We start from the raw sequence: 8,273 nt of genomic DNA on the forward strand, positions 1-8,273 counted from the left end.
TAGCCTGACGACCATCACTGGCCTTCACTGATGTGCGAGCGCCCAGGGAGAAGACTGTAGCTATGGGAAAACATGCCAACGGCCAGGATCCCCTCAGCTGCTTGTGGGGGTCCCGATCAAGCCCTGTCCTCTGCTACAGTCCTTACCTGCAGCTGGCTCCTCCAACTAGCTCCATTTGCATGCCCCAGCCCAACCTCCATCACCAGCCTCCACTACTGTGTGCCCGTGGCAAGACACAACAGCCATACTAGGGCACGCCAATAGCTAGGGCCCCTGCAGCTGCCAATATACCAGTAGTGCGCCTTGGCCCTTGCTTCCTGCTTTGGTCCCTGACACCACATGTTTTTCAAACCAGCCCCTGCCATCACACAGGCGCCTGCACTTGGCCCCCACAGAGCATGTACATACCACTGGCTCTGGCCACTAGCAGTGCTTGCCCTAGTCCTTAGCCATTGTACGTAGAGGGGCTACTGAGGACTCAAACAACCTTGCACCCTTAGCAAACACCCTGCAGTGCCCACCCAGGACCATGCAGTTATCAATGCTGTGGACCCTAAGGCAATGGCCTGAGAAAATGAACCACATGGCTCCTTAGACCCGGTGCAGCCACACACCCCTGTACTTGGCCCTCAGTGGATTTTTCAGCAGAGACCTTGCAGACCAGGAGAAAATAGGGTAATATTCTAAGCACCGAAAAAAAGAAATTGCCAACCAAGAATGCTTTACTCAGCAAAGTCGTCCTTCAGAAGAAAAGGCAAGATAAAGACTTTCCCAAACAAATGAAAGCTGAGGGAGTTCATTTCCACTAGACCTGCCTTACAAGAAATGTTGAAATGAAAGGAGATAACTAGAAACATGAAAATAAGTAACACACCGGGAAAGATAAGGATATAGTCAGATTCAGAACACTCTAATACTGTAATGTCAGTTCTATGTTGACCACTTAATTCTAGTATAAATGTTGAAGAACACAAGTAATCAAATGTGTTATAGCTATCAACATTTGTTAATGGATACACAATATAAAAAGATGTAAATGACACATCAAAAACTTAAAAAGTGGAGGAGGATGATAAAAGACTGGAGTTTTTTGTTTTCTTTATTTTAGAGAGAGAGAGAGAGAGACAGAGAGACAGAGAGACCATGCAAGCAGGGAGAGAGGGACAGAGGGAGAGAGGGAATCTTAGGCAGGCTCCACACTCAGCATGGAGCATGAAATGGGGTTCTATCTGACAACCCTGGGATCATGACCTGAGCCAAAATCAAATCACACACTCAACCGACTGAGCCACCCAGGTGCCCCAAAGAGTAGATAGAGTTTTTGTATGTGATTCAAGTCAAGATGTTATCAGATTAAAAAATGACTGTTATGTTTATAAGATGCTTCAGGAAATTATCAGAGTAATCACAAATGAAAACCTATAGTAGATACACAGAAGATAAAAAGGAGGGAAACAAAGAATACCACTACAGAAAATCCATCCATTCACAAAAGAAGATAGCAAGAGAGGAATAAAAGAATAAAGAAACTACAAAATAACCACAAAACAATGAACATGTATGCCCTTACCTACTAATAATTACTTTAAATGTAAATGGATTAAATGCTCCAATCCAAAGGCATATACTGGCTCAATGCATAAGACCCAAATATATACTGCCTACAAGAGACTCAGTTCAGCCTCAAACACACACATAGGCGCAAAGTGAAGGGTTGGAAAAAAAATATTCCAAGCAGATGGAAACCAAACAGATCAGAGTAGCTACACTTATATAAGACAAACAGACTTAAAGTTAAACAACCTCATTATGGGGGCACCGGTGGGTCAGTTGATTAAGCATCCGACTTAAGCTCAGGTCATGATATCACAGTTGGTGAGTTTGAGCCCTGCCTTGGGATCTGTGCTGTCAATTCAGAGCCCACTTTGGATCTTCTGTCCTCCCCTCTGTCTGACCCTCCCCTGCTTGTGCTCTCTGTCTCTCTCAAAAATAAATAAACATTAAAAAAAAACCCAAACCTCAAAAACCCAAACCCAAAAAACTCAAACCTCAGGGGTCAGTGTATCGAGAGGATATAAAAATTGTAAATATATAGGCACCCAACATAGGATTATCTAAATATATTAAGCAAATACTAGCACATCTGAAGGAAGTAATAGAAAACAATACAATAATAGCAGGGGACTCCATACCCCACTTTTAAAAGTGGACAAATCATTCAGACATAAAATCAATAAGGTAAAAGGGATTTGAACTATACTTTAGATCAAATAGACCTAACAACCATATGTAAAATATTCTATCCAACAGCAGCAGAATATACATTCTTAAGTGCACATGGAACATTCTCTAGGATAGATCATATGTTAGTTACAAAACAAGTCTCAGCCAATTTAAGATTGAAACCATATCAAGTATGTTTTCTGACCACAATGGTATGAAACTAAAAATCAATAACAGGAAGAAAACTGGAAAATTTACAAATATATGGAAATTAAACATCACACTTCTGAGCAACAAATGGGTTAGAGATAAAATTAAAAAGGAAATAAAAAGATATATTGAAACAAATGAAAATGGGAATATACCAAAACCTATGGGATACAACAAAATTAATGCTAAGAGGAATGCTTATAGCAATAAATGCCTACTTTAAGGAAAAAGAAATGTCTCAAATAACCTAACTTTATACCTCAAGGAAGTATAAAAACAAGAACAAGTTAAGCCTAAAGTTAGTAGAAGGAGGAAGATAGCAATGTTCAGAGTGGAAATAAATGAACTACAGAATTAAAAAAAATAGAAAAGTTCAACAAAATTTAGAGTTGGTTTTCTCAGTTGGTAAATAAAATTCACAAACCTTTGGTTAGATTTACCAAAGAAGAGAATGAGAGAGAGAGAGTGAGAGAGAGAGAAAACACAAAATAAGAAATGAAAAAGGAGGGGCACTTGGGTGACTCACTTAGTTGAACATTGAATTCCTGAGTTTGGTTTGGGTCATGATCCCAGGGTTGTGGAATTGAGCCCCACATCGGGCTCTGTGCTGAGTGTGGAGCCTGTTTGGGATATTCTCTCTCTCTCTCTCTCTCTCTCTCTCTCTTTCTTTCTCTCTCCCCCTCTGCCTCTGCCTCTGTCCCATGCTCATACTCTTTTTCTCTTTCTTTCTCAAAAAAAAAAAAAAAAAAAGACAGACAGAGAAAGAAAGAAAGAAAGAAAGAAAGAAAGAAAGAAAGAAAAGGAGATATTATATAACCCAATATCACAGAAATACAAAAGATCCTAAGAGACTACTATGAACAGTTAAACACCAACAAACTGGACAACATAGAAGAAATGAATAAATTCCTAGAAACATACAACCTACTAAGTCAGAATCATGAAGAAATAGAAAATCTGAACAAACCAATAAGAAGTAAGGAGATTGAGTCAGTAATCAAAACCTTCCCAACAAAGAAAAGCCAGATGACTTCATGGGTGATTTTTACCAAACATATAAAGAAGAATTAATACCAATTCTTCTCAAACTCTTAAAAAAATTGAAGAGAGGGAACATTCCCAAACTCATTTTTCAAGGCTAGCATTACCCTCATACCAAAGCCGACAAGGATGCTACAGGAAAAGAAAATAATAGGTGAAGATCCTTAATAAATATACATGCAAAGATTCTCAACAAAATACTAGCAAACTGAATTCAACATCACATTAAAGGGATCATACATCATGTTCAAGTAAGCTTTTTTCCTAGGAAGGCAAGGATGGTTCAATATATGCTTATCAATAAATATGTGATACACCACATTAATAGAATGAAAGACAAAAATCAAATGATCTTTCCAGTAGATGCAGAAAAAGGATTTAACAAAATTCAATGTTCTTTCATAATAAAAACTCTTTAAAAAATGGGTATAGAATGAACATACCTCAATATAATAAAAGGTCATATATGACAAGCCCACAACTGACATCATAGTCAGTGGTGAAAGATTGAAAACTTTCCCTCTAAGATCAGAAGCAAGACAAGGGTGTCTACTCTTACCACTCTATTCATCATATTACTTGGAGTTTTAGCCTGTGCAATTAGGTAAGAAAAAAAAGGCACCTTATAAAAGACACCTGAGTCAGAAAGGAAGTAATAAAATTGTGTTCTAATGACATGATTTTGTAAAGTGAATTTTTTTAAGTTTATTTATTTTTATTTGTGTGTGTGTTTGTGTGTGTGTGTGTGTGTGTGTGTGTGAGAGAGAGAGAGAGAGAGAGAGCGCAAACAGGGTAGGGGCAGAGAGAGAGGGAGAGAGAGAATCCTATGCAGGCTCTGTACTGTCAGCACAGAGTCCAATGTGGGACTCAAACTCATGAACCATGAGATCATGACCTGAGCTGAAATCAAGAGTTGGACACTTAACTGACTGAGTCACCCAGGTGCCCCTAATGACATAATTTTGTATATAGAAAATCCTAAAGACTCTACCAAAAAAACGTTAAACCTATCAATTCAGTAAAATTTCAGGATACCAAATCAATATACACAAATCAGTTGCATTTCTATACGCTAACAAGGTATTTGAAAACAAAATAAACAATTCCATTTATAATAATGAAAACAATAAAATACTTAGGTATAAATGTAACCAATAAAGTTAAGTATCTATACACCAAAAACTATAAAACATTGAGGAAAGAAACTGGAGAGAAAAATAAATGGAAAGATATCTGTGTTCATGGATCAGAAGAGTTAATATTGTTAAAATATCCATACTACCTATACCCATGTATAGATTCAATGCAGTCGCTATGGCATTCCTTACAGAAATAGAAAAAAAAGGGGCCCCTGGGTGGCTCAGTCGGTTAAGCGCCGACTTCAGCTCAGGTCACGATCTTGCGGTCTGTGAGTTCGAGCGCCGCATCGGGCTCTGGGCTGATGGCTCAGAGCCTGGAGCCTGCTTCCAGTTCTGTGTCTCCCTCTCTCTCTGCCCCTCCCCGTTCATGCTCTGTCTCTCTCTGTCTCAAAAATAAATAAACGTTAAAAAAAAAAATTAAAAAAAAAAAAAAAAAGAAATAGAAAAAAAAAAATCCTAGAATTCTTATGAAACCGCAAAAATCCCAAAATAGCCAAAAAAATAGCAAAAGCAATCTAGAGAAAAAACAAGGCTGGAGATACCACACTTCCTGATTTCAAACTATAGTGGAAAACTATAGTAATCAAAACAGTATGGTACTAGCATAAAAACAGACATATGTACCAATGGCACAGAATCAAGAGCCCAGAAATAAACCCACATGTATATACTCAGCGGGTATATGACAAAGGAGCCACAAATACTCAAGAAAGGATGGTCTCTTCAACCAATGATGTTAAGAAAACTGGATATCCACCTGGGAAAGAATGAAATTAGACCCTTATCTTAGACCACACACAAAAATTAACACAAAATGTGGTGAGGACTTGAAAGTAAGATTTGAAATCATAAAAATCCTAGAAGAGAACACAGGGAAAAAGCTACTTGACGTTGGTCTTGGCAACGGTTTTTTGGATCTGACACCAAAAGAACAAGCAGTAAAAGTAAAAACAAATAAGTGGAACAACATCCAGCTAAATGCTTCTGCACAGCAAAGGAAACCATCAACAGAGTGAAAAAGCAACCTATTGAGTGGGAGAGAATATTTGTAAGCCATGTACCTGATAAGGGGTTAATATCCAAGACATATAAGGAGCTCATACAATCCAATAGCAAAAGCCCCATATAATAATCTGATTAAAAACTGGGTAGAGGACTTGAATGGACATTTTCCCAAAGAAGATATACAAAATATACGTGAAAATGTGTTCAATATCACTAATCATCAGACGAATGCAACCAAAACCACAATGAAATATCATCTCCCACATGTTAGAACGGCTGTTATTGAAAAGATACGAGATAACAAATGTTGATGAGGATGTGGAGAAATGGGAACCCTGGTTCACTGTTGGTAGGGATGTAAATTGGTACAGCTACTACGAAAAACAGTCTGGAAGTCCCTCAAAAGATTAAAAATAGGGTGCCTGGGTGGCTCAGTTGGTTAAGCGTCCAATTTCAGCTCTGATCATGATCTCACAGTTCATGAGTTTGAGCCCCATGTCGGGCTCTGTGCTGACAGCTCAGAGCTGGAGCCTGCTTCAGATTCTGTGCCTCCTTCTCTCTCTGCCCCTATTCCACTCACTCTGTGTCTATCAAAAATAAATAAACATTAAAAAAATTAAAAATAGAACTACCATATGATCCAGCAATTTCACTGTAGGTATATATTTGAAGATGAAATCACTATTTCAAAGAGATTATCTGCACACTCATATTCACTGTAGCATTATTCACAGTAGCTAAGACATGGAAGCAACTTAAGTGTCCTTTAACAGGTGAATGGCTGAGCCTGGGTGGCTCAGTCGGTTAAGCGTCCGACTTTGGCTCAGGTCACGATCTCACGGTCCGTGAGTTCGAGCCCCTAGTCGGGCTCTGAGCTGATGGCTCAGAGCCTGGAGCCTGTTTCCGATCTGTGTCTCCCTCTCTCTCTGCCCCTCCCCTGTTCATGCTCTGTTTCTCTCTGTCTCAAAAATAAATAAACGTTAAAAAAAAGTTTATAAATAACAGGTGAATGGATAAAGAAAAGGTCTCTATGTATAAATATAATAATAATAATATTATTATTTACATATGATAAAATTATATATTTATATATAAAATAATTTTATTTATATATTTATATATATAATAGAATATTGTTCAGCCATAAAAAAGAAATCCTGCTATCATCATGGATAGACTCTGAGAGCACTGGAATCTAAAAACCTTGAATTCATAGAAACAGAGTAGAAAGGAGTAGTTACCAAAGGCTGAGGGGTTGGGGACATGGGAAGACGTTGGTCAAAGGGCACAAACTTTCAGTTATATGATCGATAAGTTTCAGGGATCTAATGGACAGCACAGAGACTATAGTTAACAATTTTGTATTGTAATTTTGAAAGTTGCTATGAGAATAAAGCTTTAATGCTCTTACCACAACAACAGTTTAAAAAATGACAATGAGGTGAGGTAAAGGGTGTGTTAACTAACCTAATTGTGGTAAACATTTTGTGGCATATGTAACAAATCATCATACTGTATGCCTTTAAGTTTACACAGTGTTATATGTCAATTACATCTCAGTAAAGCTGGAGGTGGGAGGGGAAGTGCTCCAGGAATAAGGTTCAGGAAAGGGGCCCTGAAAGTGTGAGAGGAATTGAAGCGGTACTGGGGTGATTACTAAATTAAAGGAATCAGACCTACTCCTGCACTAAATCCTTCCGGATTTATGCAGTGTTAGAATCCTCAAATGTTTGAGAAGGGCAGACTGCAGAATCACTCCCACCACCTCCCCAGCTCAACCTTCTTAATGTATTGTTGAAGAAAAGGAGGCCCAGGGCACAGCTACTTAGGGTCAGAACTCTGAGTTCTGGGCTTTCTCTAGGACTTCCCCACACTCAATTTCACTGACAAACTTTTTTAGTTGAATACATAATTAGCATCTAGTCCATTCTAGGTTCTGTGGTAGAGGGTAGGGATTCAAAGATACATATGAAGATTATGACCTAATTAGTGAGACAGAGAGCTTCAGAATTGTTTTATACCAGATAAAAATTATTAATAGATTTTAATGATATGGGTAAGTGAATATACAAAAATGCTAAGTGAAACAGGAAACCTAAATATATATATACATATATATATTCTGATCTCAATTGTGTTAAAAAATACACAGAAACTTGAGAAATGCAATAACCCACTAATGAGCCAAGTGCTATGGAACATGCGAGGGCCTTGCGTTAGAAACACTTGTGCACTTATTTGACCTCCCTCCTTGGAGGGCCAGGACCCAGGTTTTGTTCTTGTTATTGGTGCATCTTGCCCCAGACCTGCCACCCGGTAGCAGTTCAGTACATGATGAATCAATGAGACTCCTTCTGCACGCGGTGCCCACCCCAAAGGAACACGTCTGCTAAGGAGGAGCATAAGAGAAAGCGGGAAAGGGCGAGGTTAGCATGCTGGTAGGACCGAGGTGGGCAAGAACCACAAACTCAGAAAATAGTAAAGGCCAGCTAGCCTGGAGACAGACGGAAACTGACGCTCTCCCCCTGGCGGCGGCACAGGACACTCAGAGGGACCCCTCAGCCCAGCCCCGAGGTGGGCGCCTGCGGGAACTAGAGTAGTTACAGAGGCCGCGCTCACCCTGGGCGCAGGCGCCAATCCGAACTGCCCCGTGGG

The sequence above is a fragment of the Panthera uncia genome (genome assembly GCF_023721935.1).
Source record: "Panthera uncia isolate 11264 chromosome B2 unlocalized genomic scaffold, Puncia_PCG_1.0 HiC_scaffold_24, whole genome shotgun sequence".
NCBI classification, from domain to species: domain Eukaryota; kingdom Metazoa; phylum Chordata; class Mammalia; order Carnivora; family Felidae; genus Panthera; species Panthera uncia.